The sequence below is a fragment of the Peromyscus eremicus genome, chromosome 6 (assembly GCF_949786415.1).
Source record: "Peromyscus eremicus chromosome 6, PerEre_H2_v1, whole genome shotgun sequence".
NCBI lineage: Eukaryota > Metazoa > Chordata > Mammalia > Rodentia > Cricetidae > Peromyscus > Peromyscus eremicus.
This window is the reverse complement of record NC_081421.1, coordinates 25,087,679-25,102,772: the sequence shown is the minus strand read 5'-3', so window position 1 is coordinate 25,102,772 and position 15,094 is coordinate 25,087,679.

Sequence of the window (15,094 nt, the reverse complement as noted above, 5' to 3'; positions counted from 1 at the left end):
GCAGGACTAACAGAGAGGAGAATTGAAAGAACAGAAAGCTGGGTGAGGGAGACACTGCCAGCCACCACCATGACAAGCCGCATGTAAAGATGCCGGTAAGCCACGAGCCATGTGGCAAGGTATAGATTAATAGAAATGGAATAATTTAAGCTGTAAGAACAGTTAGCAAGAAGCCTGCCACGGCCATACAGTTTGTAAGCAATATAAGTCTCTGTGTTTACTTGGTTGGGTCTGAGTGGCTGTGGGACTGGCGGGTGAGAGAGATTTGTCCTGACTGTGGGCAAGGCAGGAAAACTCTAGCTACAAATGGCACCCAATGTGGGGCAAGAGTTTCCACCTAAAAACTGAGAAAAAAAAGATTCTAAAACGGAGCTAAAAAACAGTTCCTAATTGTCTCTCTCAAATGAGCGGCAGCTGCCAGTTTGAGCTACTATGGCGGGTTCCTGGCGTGCATGCTTGACCTGCAGTATGGCGGGAATGAGGCCTCTGCAAATGGCACATTAAGCTGTGTGGTAGATTTAGCCTTTGCTAGTACAAAACAAAAAACAAAAAACAAAAAAAAAAAAAAGGTTTCTGGGCTACATGCTGCTTTGATAGAAGCATAGACCCACTATTTCTGAGAGTTGATGGCTCCCAGAGCTGGCGGAAAACATGCCACCGCCATGTTGGGAAGCTGAAGTGGGCGGAACCAGCAGCCATAGCACCAGCGCCATTTCAGGCTTAGAAGGCTGCAGTTTAAAGCAATAGGCTCAAGCTAATATAAAAAAATAAGCCACGTAAAGATGGTTATCACACAGAGAATCTGGATTATGTTCTCTTTGATATTCATAACTGAAGGAAAACATTTGATTACAAAAGCTGTTGAGTTATGCCAAAACATATATTTTAAAGGTACCTTGACTTCAAAATTTGGATGTAAAGATATGTTGCTTTGGAAAGGAGGCTCTGCTTTTGTTTCCACAGAAAGCCAGAGGCTATGGATTTGTTCCAGATTAAGATACATCAGGTTTGACCAGCCAAGACCACCTGAAAGGTCTCTGATGACACCATGGCCCAGATGATCCAACATCCAGAACCATTTCAAGGCAACTGGCTCAGATGATACACCCTCATGGACTACTCCATAATCCTAAAATATTCTTTGTTTTCCCATAAGATACAGCGCCCCCCTCCAGCAGGAAGTAGTAAGAGAAGCTACGCCCAAATTCCCAAATATACCAAGCTGACTTTGGAGATGTGTAAAGGTTAAAACCTTCCTTTTTAAGAAAAGAAAAGGGGAAGTGCTGTAGGATGGTCTGTATGTCAAATGTGTTGCTGATTGGTCAATAAATAAATCACTGATTGGCCAGTGGCCAGGCAGGAAGTATAGGCAGGACTAACAGAGAGGAGAATTGAGAGAACAGAAAGCTGGGTGAGGGAGACACTGCCAGCCACCACCATGACAAGCCGCATGTGAAGATGCTGGTAAGCCACGAGCCATGTGGCAAGGTATAGATTAATAGAAATGGAATAATTTAAGCTGTAAGAACAGTTAGCAAGAAGCCTGCCACGGCCATACAGTTTGTAAGCAATATAAGTCTCTGTGTTTACTTGGTTGGGTCTGAGTGGCTGTGGGACTGGCGGGTGAGAGAGATTTGTCCTGACTGTGGGCAAGGCAGGAAAACTCTAGCTACACAGGATGGATAAAAATAACAAATTTAAAACATATATATATATATATATATATATATATATATATATATATATATATATCTTAAAATACATTTATACAGGAAAATGCATATATTCTATTTTCTCTGAGGAGTCAAGATCAAAACATATAAGATCTTGACAAAACTAATTAACTTATCAATTTCCTGACTCATAAAGCACAAAGGATTAGAGATTATTAGAGAAAATATTATTCTGTTTTTTATCATTAGTGTTTCCCTCTGGATTTTATGTAGTATTTTTCCAAAAAAAAAAAAAGAATATTTTGCACTTAGAATTTGAGGTAACATAGAAAACAGTTTATAAATAGGAAATGATTCAGAGTAGCTGACGTGTCCCTTTGTTTCATTTGGTTTTGTTTTTGCGACAGGGTCTGACTGTGCTTGAACTCCATCTGCAGTAGAGAGGGACCTTGGACCCATGCTCCTCCTGCTTCTGCTTTCAGTGTGTTGGGACTGTGAGTGCAACATCACCCCCAGTGTAAGTGTGCAAGTCTAGTGGTTCTTGACGTAACCGAAGTGTACCTACCATTTTAAATGAAAGGTGAACCACGCTGTGACACTGGTGTTTCACGTGCCCATATCCCTCCATCCTATGCTTGAAACTGAGGCATCCCACACCTTCACTGCATTTCTGCTGCACCAAACACAGCAATCAAGCCAAGGAAGACACAGGGCACACTACTCCATCAATGGTGACCCTGTTCCCTCCAGTTTACAGCAATCTCTCTCTATTAGGTCATGCCAATTTCAGAACTGGAAAAAAAATAAAAGCAACCATGTCATTAGGGCTTGGAGGTCACTTTAATTTGGTGACATAGAACTTCATGTGCTGTTTGGGACACAAATTTATTACGGCCCCAGTGAAAAGAACAAATGTTGACCATGAGGGCAGATAGAACATTGTCCATTACATTATTTTGTTATTCGACTCCTACTCAGCAGAACTGGAACAAATAATTCAAGCTTGACTATAACTGACCTGTCTGTGGTCTCAACCCTAGAAATGAATCTTGGGGCAGAATCATAGAATCATGTGGGTGATGGGACCAAACCCAAGGGGAGTCTCAAAGTAGGGCATGCTGCCTGATGGTAAACCCCATCTCCTGCTTTTACTCCACTTTCCTCCCTCCCAGGAACCCTCTTTCTGTGTTCTCTCAACGACAAGCTCTATTCTTGTCATTCTTAAACCTTGGCTTGCTTTTCTTCTGTCAAAATCAGCTTAAGGAAGGATGGTTTATCTCAGCTCGCAGTCTGAGGGTTCAGCCCAGCCTGGGGGACTCACGGCAGCAGAAGCGCGAGGCAGCTGCTCACATCTCCTTGCAGTCAGAAAGCAGAGAGGGATGAACGTGGTGCTCAGCTCACCTTCTCATTTGTATTCAGCTGGGGACCCCGGACCAGGGGATGGTGCTGCCTGCACACAAGATTAGTCTTCCTACTCAGTTAACCTGATCAAAAAGACACCCAGACAGAGCCCGGAGTTTGTCGTTGAGGTGATCTAGATTTTGTCCAGTTGACAATGTTAACCATCATTTTGCAGCTCACAGCCTGTCACTGAGGGAAATCAGGGCAAGAGTTGGAGGAAAGCTGAGCACAGGCTTGTTCCCTCTGGCTTGCTCAGTGTGCTTCCTTGTCCATCCCAGGGCCACCTGCCCGGATGGCACTGCCCACAGTGGGCTGGGTCCTCCCATATTCATCATTAATCAAAAACTGTATCACAGACTTGCCTGCAGGCCAGTCTGATGGAGGCGCTGTCTCAACTGAGTTTCCTTCCCCCCCCCAGAGGACTCCAGCTTGTGTGGAGTTGACAAACAGAACAAAATCATCACAGTAGTCCTTCTTCCAGTCTCTGATCTGGAGTGAATGTGGGAGTTGTCACTTTCTACTGTGAGGTGAAGAAGAGGAACAAGATTTAAAGTCAACTAGTTCAGGCCCCAGGATGCTTTAGTAAGCAAAGGCACTTGCCACAGTAGCCTGCTGACCTGAGCTCAATCCCTGGAACCCACATAAAGGTTGAGGAGAGAACCAACTTCACAGTATTGTCCTCTGACCTACACCCACCTACACCCCCCCCCCCCCACACACACACACACAGTGTAGTGCTGGGTTTAGTAGTCACAGGGAATCCGCATACAGGCCTAGCAAGCAGGGAAAGAACAGCTCCTCATTCCTGATATCAACAGTGTCCCTTGATGGGCCGGCATTGGAGGAACAACAGGGGTGTTTTCTCTTCACCTCATCCTTCTGCCTCTGCCTCCCACCCAGGGAACCAGAATCAGGAGAGACCTTCATGCCATCTGCATGGGTCAGACTTTCTGGTCCATAGCCCCCTGGAGAAGGGTTGGGGGTGATCTGGAAGGAAGACATTGAATGTGTAGGGTCTAGTGGCTAAATCTTGTGCCTGGTACTTTATTAGGACAGATAATGAAAGCAAGTAGATGTTGTTCTATTTCACAGAGGCAAACTAGCTCACTTATGGTGCAGGACCTCCTAAATAATAAAAGTGTTGTTCAGTTTTAATGGCACTTCGCAGAAATAATAGCTGTAGTTCTAGTACAATATCTATGTCCATTATCTTGGCTCAGATGGACAAAAACAGAAACTAAAAATGTACTACTAGCTTGTTTGTTTCTGAGGCAGGATCTCACATAGGCAAGGCTGGTGCCAAACTCGTTGTGCAGCTGAGTGTAACCCCGGACTTCCGATCCTCCTGTCTCCACTCCCCCAAGCACTGGGATAACAGGTGACCACCACCACACCTGGTCCATGGGGTGCTGGGGATCCAACAAACTCGGGCTTCGTGTGTGTCGGAGAAGCTCTCTGTCAGCCGAGCCACACTACACTTTTTTACTGTGCTGGTCTCACACCGAAACCACTTTAGTTTATTGTCATTTGTGTTTTAAACTTTGTACATCCAGAGAAAATCTGCTATGGCACAATTTGCTTCAAATCCACTCTGAGTTGTACTTTGTTTTTCTACTTTAAAAGAAAATTACAGCCAGGTGGTGGTGGTGGTGGTGGTGGTGGTGGTGGTGGTGGTGGTGGTGGTGGTGGCGGCGGCGGCGGCGGCGGCGGCGCATGCCTTTAATCCCAGCACTTGGAAGGCAGAGCCAGGCGGATCTCTGTGAGTTCAAAGCCAGCCTTGTCTACAGAGTGAGATCCAGGACAGGCACTAAAAACTACACAAAGGAACCCTGTCTCGAAAAACCGAAAGAAAGGAAGGAAGGAAGGAAGGAAAGAAGGAAGGAAGGAAGGAAGGAAAGTACAATTTATTCCTCTTTCCCCATCAAAAATGTTCACAAGCAACTGGTAGTTTCTTTGAAAATTGCTTCCTATTATTAGCCACTTTCTCCTGAACGTCAGTTGCATACACGTGTGAAGACGAGAACCAAAGAGGCTAAAGATGCGCGATCAGCCCCCATGCTCAGTGTTTTCTCTGCTGGTCCTCGGCATCAGGCTGGACTCGCTAGAGGAGACAATCTCTACCTTGACCTTCTGAACAGGAATCTGCATCCTACAAAGATCCTAGAACAACTCACATATGCAGAGTGACATTTAAGAAATACTGGCTGGGGGTGGGGGGCGCGTGGAGAGGTGACTCACTTGTTGAGAGCACTGGCTGCTCTTCCAGAGGACCCCATTTGGTTCCCAGAACCCACGTGGTTGCTATAGTATGGGTGCTGGGACTCAAACCTGGGTCCTCTGGAAGAGGACCAGTGTTCCTGAATTCTGAGCCATCTCGCTAGCCCCTAGCCCGGCTTCCTCAAGCTTTTTGCACCAAACTGTCTAAGGACAGCGCTCTGGCATCTTGTTGTTGTCCCACATATTTGCTCTTGGATGTGTGGGTTTCACCTGTGCCTGGCAAGTCCCCTCCTCGCCTTGTCAGCCAAGCGTCTGTTCCTTGCAAGGGTTATCTTTTGAAAGGGCACTATGACATAATTAAAGGAAAATAAAAGTGAGTATTTTGATTCATTTTGCTGATCCTATATAGAGTATTACCTATGAATAACTTAGCCTTACTTTCTCATTTAAAAAAAATGTTAAATAATATGCAGCAACTTATTAAAATATTTTAGAGGAGAGCAAAGTGCATGTCAGGTGGGGGTAATTCCCAGGGCTCTCCTTCCAGGTATCCAGAAGAAGCTGGTTGCCAATTTCTTACTAGTTTGTGAGTGTGTGTCTGTGTGTGTGTGTATTTGTGTGTGTGTGTGTGTGAGTGTGTACTCATGTATGTGTCACAGCACGTGTGTGGAAGTCACAGGACAACCTGCAGGAGTCGATCCTCTCTTTCCACCACACTGATTCTGGAGATTGAGCTCGTTATGAGGCTTGATGACAAGTGCCTTTCCCTGCTGAGCCATCTTGCCGGCCTGTCACTAATTTCTTATATAAGCTTTAATAATTTTCCGTGTGCCTTTGATGTCTCCTTGTTCACCTCACCAACACTACAATAACAGAGCAGAAAATAAATTACCTTATAACTAATATACCTAGAGATACATGGAATGGTGTGTAACACTTTCTGAGTGGACAGTTTGTTGCAATGCCCTTCGCTGCCTTTGTCTTTAATAGTCTCTCAGGCAGGCAGTAAGATAAGCGCTGTTACGTTCATTGATTTAATATATGGATACACAGAAGTCTAAACCACACCCTCAGTTCTCAGGGAAGCTCACTAAACAAACAGTTATGGGACACTTCCTATTGTTTATGCTTTAAGATAACTGAATAGATGCTTCGTTGAGTCAATGTAGGAAGGTTTGTGTTGTTTGTTTCTTGGTTGGTTGGTTTGGGTTTTTGTTTCTAAGTGATTGTCACATAGAAACACCAGCACTGGGGAAGAGAAATGGCTCCTTTAGCAAAGTACTTACTGTGCAAGCATGAAGCCCTGAGTTCAGGTACCTAGCACCCGTAGAAACAGCCATACAAGGCAGCATGTGTTTGTAACCCCATTGCTGGGAAACAGAGACAGGTGCATCCCTGGAAGGGAGCTTGCCAGCCACGCTAGCCTGTTTATGAACACTGGATTCGGTGGAAGACCTTGTCTCAAAAAGTATGATGGAGAGTGAGAGAGGAAGACACGTGATATCAACCTTTGGCCTGTACACATGCACACACACACACACACACAGACACACACACACACACACACACACACACGAACATGCTCCCCAAAGTGCATACATATGATAACCATGACCACCATTATTCTAGAGAAGCTGGAACATGTTTTTCCCTGAAATGAAAGGCTAGTGTGAGGTGTGGTAACACATGTTCACAATTCTAGCTGCTTGGGAGTCTGAGGCAGGAGGATCATGAGTTTTTGCCAAGTCTGGGCTACAAAGCAGAACTCTCTCTCTCTCAAACAAACAAAATTTAAATTGAAGACTTAATCACTGATTTTTGTCTTTTGATTTGGCTGTCGGAGGCCAACCGCAAGTTGAACTACAAAGACTGATTTCACTGGTTGGCATGTCCACCCTCACCTTGGCTGTGACCTGCTGCTCATGTGCCACCACTTATTTCACTGCAGTATTTTTGGTTTCATGACACTGAGGATGGAACCCAGAAGCATGTGCATGTCTTGCTGTCTTGCTGTCTTCTTTCGTGTCTCCCCGTCCCTTTCATTCTCTCCTGCAGGTGGGTCGCTCCTGTTGACACCCCGCTGGCCAGGGCAGTTTCATGACACTGAGGATGGAACCCAGGAGCATGTGCATGCTAGGCAAGTCCCTGTGGGAGTTTGTTTGTTTGTTTGTTTCATCATAAGCTGCTTTTTCTATGGTGTATGAGGCAAAGATAAATATAATTTTAAGAATAATTTTTGAGGCCGGGCGGTGGTGGCGCACGCCTTTAATCCCAGCACTCGGGAAGCAGAGCCAGGCAGATCTCTGTGAGTTCGAGGCCAGCCTGGGCTACCAAGTGAGTCCCAGGAAAGGCGCAAAGCTACAGAGAAACCCTGTCTCGAAAAAACCAAAAAAAAAAAAAAAAAAAAAAAGAATAATTTTTATGATTTTGTTTGGCAATTTCATATGTTTATAATACATTCTGATTTACTCTCCCACCCCCAGCATTTTCCCCCTCCCATCTCACCAACCCTCCCCCTGCCCTACCCTACCAGTTACTTTTCAAAGCTCATGGTTTTTGGTTCTGTTTTGTCCACCTAGGGCCATTGATGTGGCTATTGGATTGGAAGTGTCTCCTGGAGCCTAGTGAGGCCACCAGTTGGCACAAGCTGATGATACCCATCTCTCTTTATCTCTCAGGAGTAGGTAGTTCCACAGTGAGGAGGAGAGCCCTTCTGTCCTTGCCCGACAGTTGAAAGGCCCACTCTTTTGCAGAGCCAGTGCATCTGCTGCCGCTGAGCTCACGGTTGTGATGACTGTGTCCTGCCTGGCAAGGGACAGATAAGCCTGGGGCTACTGACCCAAACTGACAGACGCCAGCAGAGCTGGAACTAAGATCTGTTCCCCACATGTTAGTTCATGTCATGTCTGCCATTCCATGTGAGCCAAGGGTCAAGCTTTTCTCCTTAACCCTGGAACATGTTATATCTATTTTTTAAAAATATAGCTGTCTCACAGATGTCCCTGCTGAGTTTCACTGGAACTGATCTGGTGTTTTGCCTCTCAAAGGCCACACAGCCTCACCTCACTTCTTATTTTCAGAAGGGGTTTCTTCACATCTGAGAAACCAGAATGCAGTGTGTGGGGCCTGCCAACAACATAATAAAACTGCTGAAATGAATAGGCCATGAAAACACAGATCTCTATTTTTTTCCAAGAGGATAGCAAATAGATTGACCTTGAATAGAAACATGGAAATAATAAAAAAAAAAAATTGAAAAGATGAGACCCTTTGATGAGCAGAGAGATGAGTCATGTTCTAACAAAGGGTTAGCATGAGTCCTTTTTGTTTGTTTGGAAAACTCATTCTCTTTCAGGCACTCAGGAGAATTTAAAATTTTCTCTACTGCAAAAACATATCTAATTTATTTATTTGGTGACAAAATATGACATGGTTTCTTATTCATCTTTAATAAGTAAAAGAAAACTACTGGGAAATGTCTTCTTTTCAATTTTAAGAACAATAGTGTATGTTTGAGTGACTAATATCACTGACTTTCATGGGCGCCCTCTGCTGGGCATCTCGTGGACATGTTTATTTTATTTTATTGTTTATTTTGTTTTTTAAAAATTTCTACCGTGGGCTTCAGTATTTTTTTTCACGGAATAAGATTCAGAGCATGGGTAGAAGAAGACATCTGGGAGAAAAAGTCTCATGAACCAAGCATGATAAAGCATGCCTATAGCTCCAGCCCTTGGAGGCACACGTGGGAGGCTTACAGGGAGTTCTAGGCTAGCCTGAGCAACAGCATGGGGCATCTGAGTTAGGATGGGCACTAAGTGAAACCCTGTCTTAAACAACAACAAAAGTGAGAAGAGGGACTTGGGTCCATGGCTTGAACATTTACCCAGCATGCGACAAGCCCCTGCCCAGGACAAACCTGGCAAGGTGGCACACATCTGTAATCCCAGCCCTCAGGAGGTACAGGCAGGAGGATCAGAAATTCAGGGTGATCTACACAATGAGTCTGAGACCAGCCTAGGATATATGAACACATATTTTTAAAAAAAATTATTGTTTTTGTTTTTCAAGACAGGGTTTCTGATGTAGAATATTAAGATGTGTTACATTTATTTATGCTGTGGAACATTTGGTGCAAAGATGTGTTGCATTCTTTTTTGTTGCATTTGTTTAACGCTGTGAAGCTGTGCTACTTTGCCTGTCTAAAACACCTAATAGTCTAATAAAGAGCTGAACGGCCAATAGAGAGGCAGAAGAAAGGGTAGGTGGGGCTGGCAGACAGAGAGAACAAATAGAAGGAGAAATCTGGGAGGAAAGAAGAAAGAACGAGAGAGGAAGAAGAAAGATCAGGGAACAAGAGAGGAAGGAGGAGGACTTCAGGGGCCAGCCACCCAGCCACCCAGCCACCCAGCCACCCAGCCAGACAAGGACTAAGAAGGAAAGAAAAGGTGTACAGGAATAGAGAAAGGTAAAAGCCCTAAGGTCAAAGGTAATTTAAGAAAAGCTGACAAGAAACAAGCCGAGATAAGGTCAGGCATTTATAAGAATGAATAAGCTTCCGTGTGTGTTTATTTGGGAGCTGGGTGGTGGGCTCCCCAAAAGAGCAAAAACAACCAACAACAGGTTTCTTTGTGGAGCCTTTGGCTGTCATGGAACTCACTCTGTAGTCCAGGCTGGCCTTGAACTCACTAAGATCTGTCTGCCTCTGCTTCCTGAGTGATGAGATTAAAGGTGTGTGCCACTGCTGCAAGCCGCAGGAAAACATAATGGAATTCAGCTACTATCACGAAAGCTGCTACTTGGAAAAGTCAAGGACTTCTCCAAAGGTCAAGCCATGGCTTAAGAAGTTTTGGTGATATTTTAGCTTATATATATTAGCTGGTTCCTAAAATGATTTTCTTGCGTGCTTCCAAGAACTCCTAACTGTATTTATCTAAAATGCCTATCAAGCATCCAAGGCCATACGAAAAAACACTTGTCTCCTAGGTTAGGTGATAGCTTTATTTCTTGTGCTGTTTAGGGTGAGACCCTCCTTTCTTATACAACCTTACTAATAGACCCCTAACTTCTTACCTAACCACTTCTAGGAATGTAGACTGAGCACATAGACCCCCCCTTTTATGTACTAACCGGTCATTAGCACTCAGATGACCTCCTCTTTTACCACTCCCATTTTGGATTGTAAAAGAAAGCCTGAGAAAAATTCTTACCTGCCTTTATGACCCCCATAAGAATTCAAGCCTGGTGACCTTGCTAGGCCAGAGGATTGCAATTGCTTGGGTGTATAACTGGATTGCAGAAAAACTTAGGGAGAACTGAGAGAATAAGGAGATGGAAAAGAAAAAAGGGAATGGAAAAACCAGATGGGTAAGAACTTGAGAGGTACAAACTGAGATGGGGAAGAACTAGATCGAAGGGCTAAAAGAGAGGACTAGAGGAACGAGATGGAAGATGAGGAAGAGCCAGATGGGGAAGAACAAGATGAGGAAGAGCCAGATGAGAGAGAAGGACATGGGAGAGGAGCTAAGATGGGAAAGAACTAGATGGATGAGAACCTAGATGGGGCAGAACTAGATGAAAAAATTAAGATAGAACATAGAAGGGACAGCAGATAAATGCAGAGAGAAATCAGGCAAGAAAGGAGCTAGACATGAGAGCAGAATAGAAGCTTGTAGAGAGAACTGACACAGAATAATAAAGTGTGTGGACTAAGGAGTTTCGTGTACATAGATTCATTTCTTTTCATCAGATTGATTATCAGCTGGTTGTAGATTCTTCCTGGACCCTGGAAGGGGACTATCAAGGGGCTGGACCCCCATATGTCACCACCGCCTGGCTTACCTTTTCAAATTTTTAAGGAATTAATTTTTAAATGGGAAGGAGCAGCAAGATGGCCCACTGGGTAAATGCACTTGATGCCAAACTTGCCGACCTCAGTTCAATACCGAGGACCCACATTTTGTCTCATCTCACTGTGTAGTCCTGGTTGGTCTGGAACTTGCTGTGTAGACCAGGTTTGGCCTTGGATTCACAGAGATTCACTTGCCTCTACCTCCTGAGTGCTGGGGTTAAAGGTGTGTGTGCCATCATGCTCATCACAATTTTTTTAAAGAAACTTTTAAAAATTCCAATTTGGGTAAGTGGTGAAGTGGTCATAGTCGAAACAGGACTATGTAAGACAAGTGAAGGAGGAACAGGAAACCAGACAGCATAGCGCTGTGGAGACAGACTGGCTCTGCAGAGGAGGGACGCATCAGTCTGAACTTCATGTGGTGGAAGAGCTACCACAAAACCTGAGCTTACATCCCTCATGCTCAGGAAGTCTTTTCAAGGAAATCTGTCAGCTCATTCACAGACCACAAGATTAACGTTCTGAGGGACCGTTGATGCAGCTCAGGGACTGGTACTTGCCTTGGATGCATGAGGCCCTGACACTGACCACAACACTGTGAAGGGGGAAAGGCTGATTTGTTTTAAGTACATAAAAGTCAACATTTGTATTTTCTATAAAATATTTTTGTTTTGTAGATAAATCTCTTCCTTTTCTTTCTTTTTCTGGAATAGGACCTCCTGTGGCCCAAGCTGGCTTTGCACTTGTTTTGTGACCAAGGATGACCTTCTTTGTCTGATGTCACAACACCTTAACTGCATTCGACACTAACTTGTTACTTCTAGGAGAAACACAGAAAATAATAATAATAATAATAATAATAATAATAATAATAATAATACAGTACTTGCAAGATGAATTTTCTTGGGGAGGATTTCCTTATGACAAACCTTTGTTTTTGAGAATCTGTTGTGTTAAGCTGGGTGTGATGCCACTCAACTGTGATCCCAGCCTTTGGGAGGAAAAGAAGGACTACGAAATTCAAGGTCATCCGAGGGTATAAAGCAAGATTGAGGCCAGCCTGGACTCATGAGACCCGTCTCAAAGAACCAAGAGCCTGCTCTGTGCTCTAAGCATTGATGACATAGAAATGACAGAAAAGGTCCCTGCTCACACAGAACCCAGACAGGGAAAACAGAAAATGAGCACGCGAATGAACAGTTGGTTTCAGACGGAAGTGTGAGAGAAGACAATAGGAACACCACCCTGGAACAAGAAGGCCCCAGCTGAAGGTAGGGGTGAGAGGGAACTGGCTGCATAGTCTGGCTGAGAAGGGGCTTCTCAGAGGAGGGACAGTTTCATCTGAAGTGGTCACAGTGAGCCAGCCACAAAAAAATCACCCAATAGGCAGTCGATGTCACCAACCCTCTCACTGTCCAACGAGACAGAATTATGCGTTGAGTGACGTGGCTGGATGCGCCGTGGGTGTTTACTGAAAATAACGTTTTCAGTCTTCGGAACTGGGAAACCTGATTCTAAAAGCAATATCCGAGATGACTAAACAGTGGCTCCATCAGAACACACGGCACTGCGAAGGTGGGGGCCCTGAAAGAGAAGGAAAACAGGATGGGGGCCAGCAAGATGGCTCAGCGAGTAAGGGTGTCTGTCACCAAGCCCGACAACCCAAGTTTGGGGGTCACATACACACCCGGCACGATAGAGACCAGAAACACACGAAATGTATAAAACTTTAAAATGTAAAAAAAAATTAAAAATAATATTACAATAATCAGGAGGTTGGGAGACAGTTCAGTGGTACATAGCTGCAAAACATGTACAGGCCCTGGGTTTGAGGCCCGCAATTGAAAACAAAATCAAAAACCTCATTTGTTTTTAAAAGTTCAAAAGGTTGTATTTAAAAGTCCCAAAGGAAATTGGTTAGAACTATGGAGGATCTTAATTTGTTGTTGTTGTTTTGGTTCTTTTTGAGATGGGGTCTACTGTGGCCCAGGCTGACCTCAAACTCCCTATGCATAGTCCAGGATGGCCTTGAATTTCTGGTCACCCCGCCTGGATCTCCAAGTGCTGAGAATACAGGCAGATTCTACCACGCTACGTTTATGGATTTATGTGGTCCAGAGCTTTGTGTGATGTCAGACAGGCACTCTATCAGCTCCCTAGCATCCCTAATACCCTACTGCTGTCTTTCCAACAATACACCACACACCAGAGGTTTTTAAAGGAGAGGATAAAACATAGCCATAAATTAACCGGAAAGCCTAATTTGTATACTTGTATGGGCCTTTTTGCGTGTGTGCCAGAGTCTCAAACCCATGCTTTGCCCCTGCACAGTGAGTGCTACAGGCATGTGTTAAGTGGTATATGACCATTTGATACCAATACAAACAACTCAGTTCAGAAAAAAAAAAAAAAAAAAAAAAAACGCTTTCTAAATTCCTATATTTGTTGTTTGAATAAGAATGGCCCCCGGAGGCTCATATATTTGATTGCCAGGGAGTGGCACTATTTGAATGGATTAGAAGGATTAATAGGTGTGCCCTTGTTGGAGGATGTGTGTCACTGGAGGTGGGCCTTGAGGTTTCAAAAGCCCATGCCAAACCCAGAGTCTCTCTCTGCCTATGGATCAAAATATAGCTCTCGGCCACTGCTCCAGTACCTGCCTGCACGCAGCCATGCTCCCCACCATAATGATAATGAACCAAACCTCTAAAACTATAAGCAAGCCTCAGTTAAATACTTTCTCTTGTGACAGTTGCCTTGGTCATGTTGTTTCCTCATAGCACTAGAACAGTGTGTAAGACAGAACTTGGTGCCAGAAGTGGGGTATTGCTGTCCCAGGACTGACCATGCTGTCTGTTCTAGGAATAAGAGGACTTCGGGACTTTGCACCAGAAAACCACTTGATCGCTTTAAGTGGGGCTTATTGGACCATTGTAGTGGGAGCATGGAAGACAGTGGCGCTGAGAGAAATGCAGATTATGCTGGCCCAGCTCAAGAGGTTTCAGAGGGGAAGAATGTAACGGCTTTCTGCCCTTGTCCAAAAAAATCTGCCTGAGGTTAAACTGGAGTGTTTTGGATTAATGGCATTGGCAGAGATTTCAAGACACCCTAGTATTGACCATGTCATGTGGTTACTAGTGGCCACTCTTCTGCAGATCAATAATGAAAACGAGCAAGCTGGACAAAGAAAAAGAGAAAATGTACAGTTTGAGAAAAGGAGCACCAAGGAGTGTAATGGCCCTAAGTCCAATGCACAGAGAGACAGGAAGTTTAAAGAAAAACCTGACCCTAAATGCAATAAAGGGAGTGGTGACCTCAGAGAAAGACCCCACCCAGCCAAGCCTCCAACTTGTGAAAGGAATTAAAGAAGAGCTTAAGTAGTGAAAGAAACCATGGACAACAAAATGCTGGTACAAAGGTAATTGAATGAGGGGTCCAAGTCCCAGCCCCAGCAAGCAGCAGTACTTGGCAGCTTCAGCCATGTGGCTCTGATTTTAGAGTCACGAATACAAGGAAGGGGTTATGGAATTTTCCTCTGTGACTAAGGAAAGTGGCTGAGGCCAGTTTATGTGTCAGGGATGTCCCTGCATGGAGGCCTAGTGAGGCCATTGCATGAAGTTATGACAGTGAAGCCTGGATTGCCTTGGGAGACCCTGAGATGTTGGGTTGCCAGGGTTACCTGGGAAGGCAAGCTGCTAAAGGGGTATGAAACCAGCCGAAGAGAGAGAAGTGTGTTGCAGTCAACATAGCTGAAAGGCATTGGAGATCTGAAGAATGCTTGACATTTGACATGGAGATGCAGAGTTTGGAGTTTGCCCAGTTGGTTTTGGGTCTTGCTTTGGTTCAGTATTTCCTCTTCCTCCCTTTTGGAATGGGATGTATATTCTGTGCCACTGTATGTTGAAAGCATGTGCTTTTGCTTTTTGCTTTTGCTTTTCCATGGGGTTACAGT